Genomic DNA, 16,919 nt, shown 5'->3' on the forward strand with positions numbered 1-16,919 from the left:
TACATTTTGAACAGATAAAAAAATGTACGATTAATTTGCGATTAATCGGGATTAAGTATTTTAATCGATTGACAGCCCTAATATTACTTTCTTTCCAATAGATTCCCTTAACGCTACACACTGTTCCTTTAAAATAAACATTTTGATAATTGTTTTATTATTTTCTATATTTTTTGGCTTGTCCGTACATACGCACATATGTCTGGCACAAACATCCACTTGGACTCAAGGATTAACTTATTACAAGTTGACTGGCAAAGGTCACTGTGACCTGATAAAACATGTTTTTGGCCATAACTCCAAGAATTCATCTGCTAATTATGACAATTTTACACAAATGTCTAACAGGATATAAATGATGAAGTGATGACATTTTGGACAGGCATTAATGTCAACTGCAATTTGACTGGTTGGCGGAAACACACAACCACGAGGCGATAATTATAGGTTGTATATTAATACCAACCTGCACAAAGAAAAAGGTGTAACCATTTTCCGCATGACAGGAAAACCCAAATGATATTTTGTTTTTTCCCTTAAGGTTATGGCAGGACATGCTTTGTGATTGAATCCCGGAAGAATGTAAGGAGTGCTGAGGTCACGAATGGGCCTAGCTTGCTAGAATACTCTTAATTTTGGCAGGATTTTGGCAATAAATGCAACATCTTCCCGACATTTACATTGCAGAGCTGGTTTTTTTTTGTCTTTTTAAAAAATATATTTTTTTTTATACTTTTTTTTTTTATTATTATACATACACGTACACACACATAACATGACGATACCAAGAACGAAAGGAAAAATAAAAAACTAAAGAAAAAGAAAAGAAAAAAAAGGGGCAGGGAGTACAGAGCAATCACAGATTACAACAAACATTTTAACTTATATTACCGACTGACAGCAGTCACACAAAAATATCCATTCCACATTGCACGTCATTTCAGCATAAACATAATTTATTCATGCACAGTCAGACTCTACAACAGTGTGCGTCTCGACAGAATGCGGTGTGTTCAGGAATGACCTGATTGGAGTCCGAGGACCTTCGAGTCCACTGTCCAGTTTTTGAAGAGTCGTGGCTGCTTGTTCCATTGAGACCAAGTCCAGGTATTCCGTTAAGGTCCCATATTATGCTAATTTTCAGGTTCATACTTGTATTTTGGGTTTCTACTAGAACATGTTTACATGCTTTAATGTTCAAAAAACACATTATTTTTCTCATACTGTCTGTCTGAATATACCTGTATTCATGCTCAGTCTGAATCGCTCCGTTTTAGTGCATTTCAACGGAATTGCGTTGCTAGGAAACAGTTTGGGTACATGTTTACATCCTGTCAACTGATGTCATTCACATATACTGCAACAGGAAATAAACTGAGACACGTTTAGTATGTTTACGTTTAAAAACTGTGAAATAGTCTTAATATTGTAGATTTGTGACATCACAAATGGACAGAAATCCTGACGGCTTGTTTCAAACGCACAATTTCTGAATACGGTCCGTGTGTGTTTCTCTGTATATAGAGCGTTTTAATAGTTTAACAGTATTTATATAGCACTTAAACCTGCTTTATAATATAAAAGACATGAAAATCGTACTTTTTACAATATGGGCCCTTTAATATTCTACATCTCAAAATAGACTGATGTAGGAGCTTAAACACAGCACAGCTTGATACTTAAAAAACACACTCCTGCATATAAATATACATAATTATTTTTCTAATGTCTCAAACAAAGCACTGTAGAGCAGACTGGGTCAGCAAACAACACACCGACTGTAGCCGTCCTATTCAGCCTGAGGTTATTCTTGTGCTGTTTGTCCTTACACGACTGTTGAGTGATTTGCATAGCCTGTTATTGTACTCCTTCCCAGCAGTGCTACGAGGTTAACAATGCAGAACACTTTATCCAGCTGCACTAATATGGCCACAACAAAGGTCAAAATATTGGCATTTCAAACTCAATTTTTTTTAATACAGGCTGTGTATTTCTCCATGGATTGAGTGTTTTGATAGTTTAACAGTATTTATATATCACTTAAACCTGTTTTATAATATAAAAGACATAACAATCTCACTTTTTACCGTATGGGACCTTTAAGCATTGAAATATCGAATATGAAATGCAAAGTTATAAAGCTCTAACTTTACAAAACAATGCAAATACAAAACGGATGATCCAGCTCAACAAAAAAAAGTTGTCACGCAACCATGTTGACAGCACATTTCAGATGTTTTGACTTGTCATAGGAAAGTACAGTGAGCCCGCATGAACAGCAGCTAAACAGAATTCCACCACACGTACGGAATGTTCTACCTCTCTATGTTTTCCTTTCCATTCTTCCTCACTCCTAGTCTAAAACTACTGCATGCATGTGTAGCCTGAGAACCTTTGTGATTTATGTGCACATGCTATTAAATCATTCCTGGTCCTCTACACACCCAGTGACTCAAAGTTTTTCTTCTTACAGCTGCTCATATTGTTATGTCCTGGCTCTGGGACCGTAACAAATAGGGAAGCAAAAACTGCGAGGGAGTAACTACAAACAGAGATTTATTTAACAAAAGTTGAAAGTTAACAACAGGTAACACAAAATACGAATGGTAACAAATCAAGCCGACAGAAAATATGAACTTAAGAAATGGTAAATGAAATTTACCACAAAGCAAAGGCTGACATAGCACTTGATCACTTGATCACTTGATCCACCTTCATCTCCAGCTCCAACCAGCCAGGGACCAGGAACACTGCAACACACAGGCACAGCACAGCACAGCACCAAACAGTACACCAGCCCTGGAAGAGGCCCTGGGGCCGTCACAATATACACATGCAAGTTCAGTTTATATGGCAATGGCTATTGATTTATGTAGCACATTTCATTACAGGTAAACTCAAAGTGCTTAACATTTAAAGAGGAATTATTATGCTCATTTTCAGGTGCATAGTTGTATTTTGGGTTTGTACTAGAACATGTTTTTATGCTTTAATGTTCAAAAAACACTTTATTTTTGTCATATAAAACCTGCTGCAAGTCCGCTCCAGCTCCACTCTAACTAGCTTTTGTTTGAGGGCGTTCCAAATTAGTCGTTACTTAGTGACATCACCAAGTTACGGAAGAAAAGGCGGGACTTCAAGCAAGGCGTTTCAGGCAGTTCAGGAGCAGCATTTCTGTCGGGGGGGAGTAACTCTCTTTGTTGTGGACTTTGGTCCAAACCATTAAGTGCCTTATAGATTATTAGCTATGGAGGACAGAACCTGCCGAAATAAAAAATGAATGAATAAATAAAGCTAGCTAGCGATGTCTATTTCTGATTATCAACTCCAGTCTTCATTCCCCGGCTCCGTACAGCGGGTCGTTGGCCTGCCGCCGCTTCCTCGTAGCTACCGGTACAGGTGTGCAGGTGGTGTGCAGGTGTGCCACCGATCCGAGCTCAAGCAGAGTCTTGCCGTTGTCGCTGAGAGGCGCATTGGCCTGGAGGTTCCCACGGGAATGAAGTCAATAATCAATCTATGCATTGAGTTACAGCCCACTCATTTGCATAATGAGGCATAAATGCATTAAGAAATATATAAAGAAATGTACAAATAAATAAGTTTGGGAAAATAAATGAGGGGTGAAATGCAAAGGGATAGTCATGCATAAATAAATAAATACATACACTTTAAAATTAATTTAAAATAAATTAAACCTAAATGCAAATAAATAAATAAAAGGTATAAATAAACAGAAGAGTAAATAAATAAGGGAATTAATACAAAGGTAAATAAATAAACAAGCAAATTGAAACAATATCAATTTATGTCACATATCAATTAATTATGGGCTACGTTTATTTTTAATATTATTTTTGCTACATTTAATGACATATTTGTTAATTTATCAAGTCATTTATTTATTTAATTATTTTTTATTTTAGCAGGTTCCGTCCTCCATAATTAGCAGGATCTTGAAGGTGATTCTGTATTGAACCGGGAGCCAATGAAGTGATTTCAGTAACGGAGTAATATGTTCAAATTTTTCGTGTGTGTGTAAGAACTCTGGCTGCTGCGTTTTTAAAGAGCTGGAGACATCCTACTGACTGGATAATCCTGCAACTATAGTGCTAAAGTAGACTAACATACTTGAACCAGTTTCTGAGAGATAAGCTCGTCGTTTCTGTCCCCTTGTGTGTCCTCATTGTTGTAAATCCCTCACTTTCTCATTTGACTACAATGGGCTGCATAGAAAGTCAGTGTAGGCTCAAGTTACATTAACTGAGGTGGGTGCAGTTTTGGAACGACATTTGTTTTATGTGTGTGAGTTCACCGTACGGGGGCAAGGACCTGCCGAAAATTGGAGTCACAAACATGTCTCTGATCCACAAAGGACGTCTTATTTGACAAGAGTAGAATAGAGGGCGTGCAGGTGATGGAACATATCCTGTGGCAGCCATATTGCAGGTCTTACAGTGTCCAAGGACAGTTGATATTGGTTCCTGTTTGTACAACTTGCCTGTCTCGACTGATTTAAACAGACCCAAACAATACATACATACTTTTTTTGCTTTTAACTGTTATGTCAGCACTTGTGTTTCTCTGCACTATTCTTGTTCAGTGTGGTTTCGTTCATGTACTGATGCCGCCTAATAGCTAGTTCACACTACACGACGTTAGCCCCGACAGTTTTTGGAGATCCTTAACAAAAGCCCCAGATCAGAGGCAAATCGGCATTGGCTCGCCACTCGTGCGTCGGCGTTCGGGCATCATGTGTGAACTGCTCAAAGATGCGAGTCGAGAGGCTCGCTGACACTTGCCGATGCTTCGCAGACACACTGGCCCAATCCCAATATCCCCCCTAAAGCCTTAAGCCCTGAACCCTCAGGGACTTGACTGACGTCACCTGGTAAATGGTTGAGTTGTGAAAGTCATGTGAGAGGCTGCAAGGGCTTGAAATGGTATAAACATATTATGTTACCTTGACGATGCCAATTGTGTTTTTTTTTTTTTTTTTACTGGATTTTTTGATGTCTTCCAGGCTCTTGCCTTATGAGACTAGAGGTAACTAGATATCTATTTGCTTGTTTTTGTCAAACTTCCCTCCATCATCTGTAACAGCTTAACCTATTCAGGCTTGCGGGCAGCCTGGAGCCAATCCCAGCTGACATTGGGCGAAGGCGTTTTTTTTTTATCAAACTTCATTAAGCAAAATTAAAAGAAATGGTTGATGAATAAACCAGGTGAGTCAAACGCATTACTCTGATTTCATGTGTTTTTATTTATTTATCTAAAATCCTTAATGTTAATGTTTCTGTGTAAATTTAAAGATGCCTGCCTGAACACCCATGTGGCGTCCTCTTTGTTTACCTTTTTTTTTACGCCTCAATTCCCTCAGGCAAAGTCTGAAGAAATGCGGACTTACAGAGCCCCCAGGAGGAGCGCCGGTCGTTGATCCCAAATTTCGTAGTGGCCAAACGGCGGTACTGCAACTTCTGTGTAAGGCACATGGTGCCATTGGACCCCAACAAACTTTTTCCCATAGACTTACATTGGGAAAGAGACGTCTGTAACTCAGCGGATAATTTCTATTTGGGTGAATCAACTTCCCATTACGAACACCTTACGACGGTGTGGCGTTGGGACAGTTGGATGGCCTTAAACCCTCACGGACTTTGAGGGAACCCATAAATAACGCATAAAACAAGTCAACGTTATTTTTAGTTTCACAAACACCGGCCTCCTGGTTGAAAGTCTTGTGTTTGTTTGACCAATCCACCACCCCTCCCAACTGCCCACTCGCCCTTAGCGGACTCTCACGATATTAATACTATACGTCACTTGCTCCAACCGCCAAATAATGCCATGGGTGGGTTTACATTGGAGTTAGTTGAAAGCCCGGTTTGTCACATACTGTTGCTAACCAGCTGCATTTTTATTTGAAACGTCTTTAGATAATTTCTGTAATGATTTGATGCTATATAAAAATAAATTGAATTGAATTGAAGAAACTCCTAATATCCATTACATTTAACAGTCTGACTTACGGGATGGTGGCTCGTCCAGGGCGGGCATAGGTGACTCAGTGGGCAGGCCCGGACCCACGATGCCCGCCCATGCCGCCGGGACTTCTCGTATCTTGTATGGAAACAATTTTCATGAGTTACTCACAACCACGCTGACTCATTTATGCTGGTCTAACACTAACTCAGCTGTACGATCCACAGCATAGTTCAAGCATAACTACGGCTTTAAATTGTCATATTGGATGCTCAAATTAAGCTCTATAAGCACTTACCTTGTACGTACAAAAAAACAGCTAACTGTTCATTGAAGGATCATTTCCTCAAAAAACAATTTGAGCTCGAAGGCAAAAGGTGTCTTGCATTCTTTATATTCTTGTTGGCTTCTTAGAAAGAACAACTCTTAACAATGTCGGTCCAACTTGTTATGTAATTGACTCCCAGTGATTCACCACAATCAAGCCAAGCAGCAGAGATTTTGCTTAATAAATTAGCACCCAAATGTTGTGCTTTCATCTTCGAGCTCAACACCCGAATGGGGAAAACATGCACTCATGCAGTTTAGTTGTGGCTTCAGTGGTATAAACAGGCTGTCGGGTTTCCTGCTCCTCAACTGTCCAATGAAAAAATGGAAATTATTTTCAATGGTGCCCTTATTTATCTCTGTCAGTAGAAAGTTCCAGAGAGGTTGGAAGTCGTGATATCACAGTTGATGCTAACTCAAAGAACAACAAAACTTTTTTTGATTTTAAATTTTGGTGATACTATTTACAGGTTTGCCTCACCGTCCACCTTGTCCAGACTTGACCCCCTGTATCACTTAGCCCTGAGGTATGTCACTAATTCCGCCTGTAGGACCCATCATTGTACCTTATACTCATTTTAGTCTGTAAGAAGTCTGGCAGACTTCTGACTTAAGCCAGAACAGTTATAAATGAAGGTCACATAAATGGCTTCAGTTTAAAGCTCCTTCCATCAGTACAGAAGCTGGCAAAACAAGCCTGTTCCACTACGGTCCTTGGTCCTGGAATGATCTGCAGGCCAAGCTTAAATTTGAGACCCTTGAGAACACTTGACCAACATGCTGCCCTGTTAATGCACTGTATGATGATGTAATGTATTTTGTCGGTACCTATTGTTGCTGTCGTGATTCAATGTTGTCTTTTTATGTGTGTTGGATGCTGCTATTTGACCCCGTCTTGGCTATAGGTCTCACTTGTAAAAGAGGTTTTAATCTCAATGTGACTTCCCAGTTAAATAAAGGTTACGAAAACAACAAAATGCGTGCACTGCAAATAGAAACTAATGAAGTGACGACAATACTAAATAAAGTATAGAAAATGAAGGTGTGTGCAGGAGGTTTGCAGACTGTTCAAAGCTGCAGTAGTGGAATTACCAGGTTTTAAATTACACTGACAGACAGGAGGAGAAAAATGTCCCTTTGAGTGCCGTTACGTCTCAGATTCTTACTGGAAGAGGTGTGAAACCTGCCGAGCAAGTCCTCCAGCCTTGACGCCCGACTGGTGGCTGGGCGTCAACACCAGTGTGTACAGCAGCACTGCAGCCATGGAGTCTGTTGCTGATATTGACCAAACACAATAGGTGATCCGGTACTCCAAGCCACCTGCATATGATGCAGCTCTTGTACTGAAGATGAAGCCAGTTACAGATAACAGATAACCATGTTTCATCTTTCATTACACATTTAAGATGCTTAACTATTCTGCCAGGTAGTGTAAAGTGCTGCTTGCATGTGAAACCTCACATTCAAAATAAACTCTATATAACTATGAAAAATGAGATGAACATCAATTGGAAAATGAGAACTTTTCAAAATAAACTTCCAAAGTAGGTTTACTTAGTTTTTTAAGTTATCTTATGCAACAAAAGTACTTGGTTAGGCTTAAGAAAAGATTGTGGTATGGGTTCAAATAAGTATGTGTATTACGTAAGTGGCATTGAAAGTGCTGTGTTTGTTTGACCCGTCCAACCTCCCCTCCCACCCTCCCTACGCAGTCTTTCTCGCTGTTTATACTACGTCAGTTGCTTTGAGCGTCTAATAATGACACTGTCCGTCTCCTACAGACACTAAAGGGTGCCTCAATGTGTCAGTATCAGACACCGCTTAAGGGCACTGTCCCTGATGCTGTCTTTCTTCCTACATTTACCTTCAGATTTGGTGACCCAGCCCGTTCAAATTCCCAGGGCGTCAAATACTTTATCATGGCCGTCAATGTGTGATAACGGCGCTCAAGGGTGCCTTGTGCGGCGCACCCGGCATTCCATTAACAATGACGTTAAACCATCTGCGGCAATTATAAACGCTCAGAGAAAGTGCGCCGGGAGTGTGGTAACATAGTATAAAGAGTGAAAAGACACACTAAGGGCGGGCAGGAGGAGAGATGGTGACAAAGTGGCAGTATGTGACGTGTTGAGAACATGTTGTTTCTACTGTTTACTATCCTGTTTGTGACGTGGTATGTGACACATCAGAACAAAAATAAAATAAATAGGCATACTGCCCTCATCCTCATACTGGGATGAGAATGTGTTGAGTGATCTCTAGTAGCATGTAAATGATTTCTACAGTGCAGAGAAACAGGGGTGTAAACTGCAGTGCAGTTTAAAATGCAGCTTCTGAGGGACAATGGGGTTTGACAGATCATTTTTTCCCAAACAGCGCAGGTCGAAACCATTCCTAACCCTTAAACCGCAGTGAAACTAATGACAATAGCAGGTGTTTCCCAGCAGACAGTGTTTATAGACAAACACATCAGCAAGGGTTGGGTACATTGAACCAGTTCCAAGTTGGAAGACGTCCCAGTAAGAACTAAGGGACTAAGGCTTGGTGAAGACTTTCTCCTCCTGAAATTGCATTGCACTTCTACTTACAGCACTTATGTCAACCTGTGTATAGCAAATAGTGGAGAGGGTACAATAAAATCTAATCAGTGTGCAAAGATATGCAGCGCAATTTTTTGTTGATAGTCATAAAGCTAATGCCAGCACATCCAACTCAGCCAATGCTACTTGATCTCATCCCTACTCGTTATATCCACCACCGTTAGTGGACTTCTCTCTCTTAAATATGAAACCGTTGCTCTGCTAGTCTAATAATGATGCAGATGGGATTACATTGGAGTTAGGGTTAGGGTAAGGGTTAGGGTCAGGGTAAGACCAACGCCAAGTACAAAAATGTGAACATCCAACATTCGCATTTTTTCATTGCCATCCTCTTTGACACTCAAACAAATTGTTACTACTATTATATTGGCAATATCGGTAAGCGTGTGTCCAATTTGCCGCCACCTGGTGCTCTAGCTCTAGTTTCCACCATTTAATTCTAGTGTTGGAATTCTCAGTGTTCAATTCATGCACCATACTGTATATCAACTTCAAAAATTCCATACAATGGAACGAAAAAACTAATTTGCGTGGCATGTACACCATCCTGCAATGCAACGTGCCACATTTAAAGCTGGGGTCGGTAATCTTGAGAAACTACCAAGAGTACAAAAGAGCTAGATTTTAAAAATGATCCAACCGAAAAAAGGCCCAGTGCTGCCAACTCTTTTCCAATGAAAGTAGCTAGCAGCACTAGCTCCAAAAGTCCCTAAATCTAGAGAGAAAGTCGCCAAGTCGGCAACACTGACAGTCCGTCCCTTCAGGCCTCCCTCCAAAGCCTCTCCCCCCAAATTATCATTATGAACGTAAACAGCGAACATGGCCTTTGTTAGTACTCACAGCTGTCAAGCTACCAGCTTGTGGAAGATTCGGTGACGCGCAATGAGTGCACGCATACCTGCCAACCTTGACACCTCAAAAATAGTGAGGATTTCAAAACCAAAGCGAGGGGTCTGAGGGGGGAGGGGGTTCAGAGACTTTGTTTTCTGCATTCTGGTAACTTTTAAAGAATGAAAATATAAAAATAAGAAGTACACTGCACCAACATTTTTATGTCAAATAGGCCTACTTTTAATTTTACTTTTAATTCTCAGGAAAGAAAACTGAATAATTCGCCCCTCTGGCGTGAAGTTGTGTGAATCTCTGGTACAAACTAATATTCATTACTCAACACTATTAATTTTTTTCCCCCTGCTTGTCTTTCTCTTAGTACTATCCATTTCTCTCTCCATCTCTCACTCACTGAAGGCCCTTTCAGACACAACGCGGCAACGGCACCCCTGCGCTCTGAAAGCCATTATTACCAATGGCTTGGTCGCGCCATGACGGCTTTTTCGCTGTGTCGAGCAAAACCCAACTTTGGAAACAGTAGGGCTTATTATGGCTTATATGTACTCTGTGCAGTTCCCGAAACAGATTGTGATAATGAAAAGGAAAAAAAAGGGTGTGAAAATCGGGAGAAAAATGGGAGAATTGTGGCGCCAGGAGGAAAACCGGGAGAGGGCGATGAAAAACGGGAGTTTCCGGGGAAAATCGTGAGGGTTGGCAAGTATGCTATGCAGGCAGGTAGCCCGTGGAATGAAAAGATTGGACAGATTGCTGTCGGGACGTAAAGAGAATTTCAACAAATATAACAAAAAAAAATTATTAAAAATACATTACCCACCGTAGCTTTAATATATGGGAAAATGCACCTACACCTGTCAGTGATGATGACAAAACGGAATCCAAAATCTTCCTTAAGTGCAGACTAATAGAGGAAACGCAAAAACTGGAAATGAGTGAACTGAATGAGTGAACAAGACACTGGTTTGGGCCTCAGCGATTGTCAGCCAGTGTCAACTTCAGTCCTCAGGCTTGAGCGTGCCTCTCGGGGCTGCACACAGGTTCGTCACAGTTCATCTCATTTGACGTGCATTGTTGAGATTTGGAAGGTGTGCTCAGAGTCTTGCTCAGTGGCGCTGGATGTTTGGGCCTGGCTTTGTGTGATTCCCAGCAGGCTTTACATTTTTAGCATCTTGGTTATACCTAAATCATTCGTAATCAATCTAGAAAGCATTAAATTATCAATGTTCTTGATGTTAATTCATGAATAAAAGCAGTGAGTCTGTTCTGCTACACTGCCGATAGTGGATTTATCTAGACTTAAATCTAGCTGCCACCGTGTCGACCCACTGTTTCCTTTTGTGTTATCATCTTATCTTTTAACTGTGTTTTCAAGTTGCCACTTCCTAAGAATGCTCTCCTATGAATTATTAAGGGAAAAAAAAAATATATATATATATATATATATATTTCTTTCATTAACCTATTAACCTATCTTCTTGTGAGATTATTGACTTTTATTGACTACGTTTCCCCATATACACACATAGTAGTACAAAGACAAAATAGCTGATAAAATCAGACAAGGAAGCTGAGGCGAATAATTAAACCTGTTGAGCCACTGCCAGCAGTGAGTTTTCCTTACTATATTACAGGAAGTTAGCTGCCGCTCGCTGCATGTTTCCCATAGTTTCACTTGAGGGCGGGCCAACAGTCTTGCTACAGTCTGCTGAGCTTCTGTAATGAAGTGTGTATCATAAACACAGAGTGGATAAACGTGGCAGAAGAGAGAGGATGGTAAGAAGCTGTCTGTTAAAAAGTTGTTGGGACTTTATTGAAAAAGGCTTTGTAGTGTTTGTGTTTTTTCACTGAGGCTAAACTGGTTGTGTGTACAGATATTGTGACCTCTTTTCTGGTTATGTAGAAATCCTTCTACGGTGCCTTCTAGCTTTGTAAATTTGGGTCATTGTGTGAATTCATTGGGGTTACAGTGAAATAGTTTCCCCTACTGCTCAGTATTTGCTTTGTGTTTTCTTAGTGTTGTTACCAATCCTTTTGTGGACTGACTAAGGCTATACTAAATCATGTACAAATATTCTTGGACATTAATTTGGCTCAAAAGAAATCCCATTTATTTGTCTTCAGCTGGGTTTCTGACAGCTTAAAATATACTCAGTCTGTGTTTGATTATGGGACATTTCAGAGGGTTGATTTTTAACATTCAACACAACAACAGTTTTTCAGGTTTTGGCCAATTATTAATCAAGCAGAAATTTTCACAGTGACTCTTTTATCCTCCGTAAAGTGTTATTAGTAAAATGACTGGATCAGCAGCATTACAAGCCGTCAGTAATGACATTTATACTGATATTCGGCAAAAGGTGTTAAAAATAATGACAGCTTTAGATAAAAAAAAAAAGAGACAACATATCTTAACTGATCCACAGGAAGGGAAAGTTAGCATTGCAGCAGCACAACAACAGATCAGAGAGATAGGTGGAAACAGGATACAAGTATGTTTTTTATCTATTTATTTATTATACCAGGAAGGCCCTTGAAATAGAAATCTTTTTTCCCGTGGGAGACCTGGCCAAAAAAACGCGGCAGTTACAGTTTAAATAGAAATAAAACACAACAGACAGGACAGTATTGAATACTTGACAAATGTCCTTTTAAGGTAGATATATATCACACGTTTTATCTATTCAAAATGTTCCTTAAAGGGAGATTTGTCAAGTATTTAATACTTAATTTAATACCTCACAGGTACTGCATTTAGCATAAAAAAACAATATGCTGAAATCATAACATGGCAAACTGCAGCCCAACAGGCAACAACAGCTGTCAGTGTGTCAGTGTGCTGACTTGACTATGACTTGCCCCAAACTGCATGTGATTATCATAAAGTGGGCATGTCTGTAAAGGGGAGACTCGTGGGTACCCATAGAACCCATTTTCATTCACATATCTTGAGATCAGAGGTCAAGGGGACCCCTTTGAAAACGACCATGACAGTTTTTTTTCGCTAAAAAATATTGCGTAAGTTTGGAGCGTTATATGACATGGTTGGTACCGATGGATTCCTTAGGTTTTATAGTTTCATATGATGCCAGTATGTTCACTCTAACTTTAAAATTGACGACAGCTGCATCCTCCGAAAGTGTGTACTGACAACATTTTTTCCTACTGACAAGTACGAGTGAAACCAGTCAAGCACTGTGCCTGAGAGACCTACCCATTTCTCAGGTCTATTGATTTAAATGCCATGATCAATTGTATCAAACGCAGCACTCAGATCTAACAAGACAGACACTTTTGTTTGAATCAATCAATATTCTCAAGAAGTTTACTTAAAAAACTCCCTTTTTCAGTGCTTGTGCACATCTAACTGGGTATCTGGAGTGCCTACCAACCCACAAACTGTGAAATAAGACAACTCCAATCAGTTTTTTGTGGACTGACTAGATCATAAAAAACATGCGATTCAACAAGCTATTCAGATTTGGCTCCTCTTCCTATGTCACATGTAGTCTCATTAGAACATAATGCCCACAGCTTGAGAACTACATTTGCAAAGGTGCACCACATTTTTCTCCTGAGCCAATCAGAGCAGACTGGGCTTTTTCTTAAAGAGAGTGGCGCTAAAATGACACGCCTAAAGCAAGAATGGCATTCTTATTACACACTTTTGCCGGGCGCATTATCGTGTCATTCACACGCCTTTTTGTGCAACCAGGCTGAAGAAGAACAGGAAGAACAAGAAGAAAGGCACTTTATTAATCCCCGGGGGAAATTCTATTATTTTACACAGTACACACAGGCCCTTCTAACCCCCAAAAGGCACAACTACACCACACTGTCAACCATCATACCAAATTTGAAGTTCCAAAGATAAATACTTTCCATTTTCTGCTCCGGAAACGGAATTGAAGTCAGAAAAAATCACAGTTTTTGGCTGAAATTTCAAACATTTTGGGTACCCTGGTCTTCTAACCCCTTAAAGGCACAACTACACCACGCTGTCAACCATCATACCAAATTTGAAGTTCCTAAGTTAAATAGTTTCCGAGTTCAGCTCGGGAAACGAAAGTGTGACACGCGAACGGATGGATGGACGGACAGAAGGAGCGCCCCGACTACGTTGTTGCGGGGGTTTAATAACTAAAGTCAGTTCCTACTTTCCAAGGCTGTCAATCCTCTGTTGATGTGCAGGACTTCAGTGTGAGTTCTATATCACGGGGAAGAAGGAGTTTCTCCTCAATGTTTGGATGTCAGAAGCAAAGACGTTGGGACGATTCCAGAAAACCAGAAGAATTGTCTACAAAAGGAATTCCAATTTTGTAGCAATATCCTCTGTGTCAGATATGCAACTGGCGGATATACCGAACTTAACATCAGAGGACCCCATAACACACCGCCTGCATTCCAGGACAATGTGGAGAAGGGATAATAAAATATAGCTTCGGACTTTTAGACTTCTGAAGCTTGATGTCTTTTAATCCAACAAGTGTCAGAACTACAGAGGCAGAGGGATTTAATATGGAGTACACAAATAGGAAAAAAGTTTCAGTCTTCGGGATGTAAATGTGCAAGACCATGGAGGAGCCCAGCACAATTCACTAGGGGTGCCAAGGGGAAGCCGCCGCAACTTGCTGACGAGGCCGGGGGGAAGCTGCGCAACTTGGTGACGAGGCCGGGGGGAAGCTGCCGCAGCTCGCTGACAAGGCCGGGGGGAAGCTGCCGCAGTTCGGTGATGAGGCCGGGGGAAAGCTGCCGCAGCTCGCTGACGAGGCCAGGGGGAAGCTGCCGCAGTTCGGTGACAAGGCCGGAGGGAAGCTGCCGCAACTCGGTGACGAGGCCGGGGGGAAGCTGCCGCAGTTCGGTGACGAGGCCGGGGGAAAGCTGCCGCAGCTCGCTGACGAGGCCAGAGGGAAGCTGCCGCAGTTCGGTGACGAGGCCGGAGGGAAGCTGCCGCAGCTCTGTGATGAGGCCGGGGGGAGGCTGCCGCAGATCGGAGATGAGGCCAAGGATCGACACCAGATGCAAAGGATTTCCCACGGCGATCCAAAGACCCCTGACGGCAAGAGGTGATAGGCGGCTAGTCGGATGCATGGAGAATGTGGGTCGATGAGAGCTCATCCAGAATGCTGAACTTGTTGAACACCTGGATACCATGAGGTGGACTAGCAAAAGAGAAGCCCGCTGGCAGTTTCTGCCCTTGTGGACAGGGTGCCAAGGATCATCATATGATTAACTTGAGCAATGTTTGGTTTGGCTCCCTACCGAGTCCGTGGAGCTTCGGCTAGAGGAGGAGGCTCAACAATCTAGCTCTCTGCCTACTGTAACATTGGCAGCGCGATCCAGGGCTACCAGTGAGTCAAGGAGCTGCTTGTCATCATTAATCTGATAAAGTACAGCGATTCTTCCCTCAAGCTCGGAGATCTTCTGGCCCAGATGAGCTTCAAATCTATAAATAAGAAAGAAATATATAGCCATGAGAAAGGCTCAGACTCCCAACTCGTCAAACTCGAAGGGATGATGAATCGCTATGAGAGCTTATAACTATAATTATACAGGGCTATAAGCAGATTCTAATGCATTATAAGTGTTTTTAAAGGTCCCATATTGTAAAAAGTGAGATTGTCATGTCTGTTATACTATAAAGCAGGTTTAAGTGCCATATAAATACTGTGAAAGTATTGAAACGTTCAATATACGGAGAAATACGCATAGCCCATATTCAGAAATTGTGCATTTGAAACAAGCCGTCAGGATTTCTGTCCATTTGTGATGTCACAAATCTAAAACATTTGGACCATTTCACATTTTTAAACGTAAACATTCTAAATGTGGCTTAGTTTATTTCCTGTCACGTTGTATGTGAATGACATCAGCTGACAGGAAGTAAACATGGACCCAAGCTGTTGCCTAGCAACGCAATTCCGTTGCTATTCCGTTGAAATGCACTAAAACGGAGCGTTTCAGACAGAGCGTGAATACAGGTATATTCAGACAGACAGTATGAGAAAAACAATGTGTTTTTGAACATTAAAGCATGTAAACATGTTCTAATAAAAACACAAAATACAAGCATGAACCTGAAAATGAGCATGATATGGGACCTTTAATGCTGCATTACTGGACGGTAGACAGTATGGGAAAAACGTGGACGACAAAACAAAACACGCATGACAATATAGGTTGCTATGGTAAAGGTTATTTCATGTAATTATTCTAGTAATGCATGTAGCTGTAAAATGTAGCTTTCTCTTAATATTCTATTGAAAACTTAATAAACGTTCACCTTGTGCGAGGGAGCTACGTAACATCCGGTTGTATAATTCACCAGTAATTTGCACAGTTATTATAATTATATACACATATTATAGACAATTGTAACCCTAATGATAATGATGTAAGCATCCACCGTGATGTCACCTAAAAGTTTAAAATAAAACCTGTAGGGTGTACTTATACACATTCAAAAGAACTAGCTATTTAGATAATAATTATTATAATAATAATAGCCGTGCTGTGCGGCACAACAGCGGCTACTTTTCAACTATTTTCTCATGCTTCTCAATCATATTCTTATTAATAAGAATAAGATCAATAAAAGCTAAATCAAGTGCTTTGTGAATGTTGCATCTGCTGTTTCTGACCACGAAAACTATTTAGGCTATGTGTTTTTTTTGTTTGTTTGTTGTTTTATTTCACTTTGGTGCCTCCCAGCATGGCAAATTGGCTTGTGCCCCCCGTGAACTCGCCCAATGATGCATATACTGTATGGATAATCTGGCCTAGATTATTGATTGATTATTAATCATGAGGAGGTTTAGTCTCTCCGCCATGTCATCTGCCATGTTGAACGTGACGCCCTGTAAATTTGGATGGATTTTGATTGGCTGTCAGTATTTCTATCGTTTATCAAATGACTCAAAAAGTGACCCCAATGATATCGTTCGCCACTACGTTGTCGTTATAGTTGTGGTGTGGACTCCACCATCCACTTGAACTAAAGGTCCCATATCATGCTCATTTTCAGGTTCATACTTGTATTTTGTGTTTCTACTAGAACATGTTTACAATGCTGTAATGTTAAAAAAAACTTTCATTTTCTCATACTGTCAGCCTGAATATACCTGTATTTACCCTCTGTCTGAAACGCTCTGTTTTATAAATACTGTG

This window comes from Sebastes umbrosus, chromosome 18 (genome assembly GCF_015220745.1).
Source record: "Sebastes umbrosus isolate fSebUmb1 chromosome 18, fSebUmb1.pri, whole genome shotgun sequence".
Lineage (NCBI taxonomy): Eukaryota > Metazoa > Chordata > Actinopteri > Perciformes > Sebastidae > Sebastes > Sebastes umbrosus.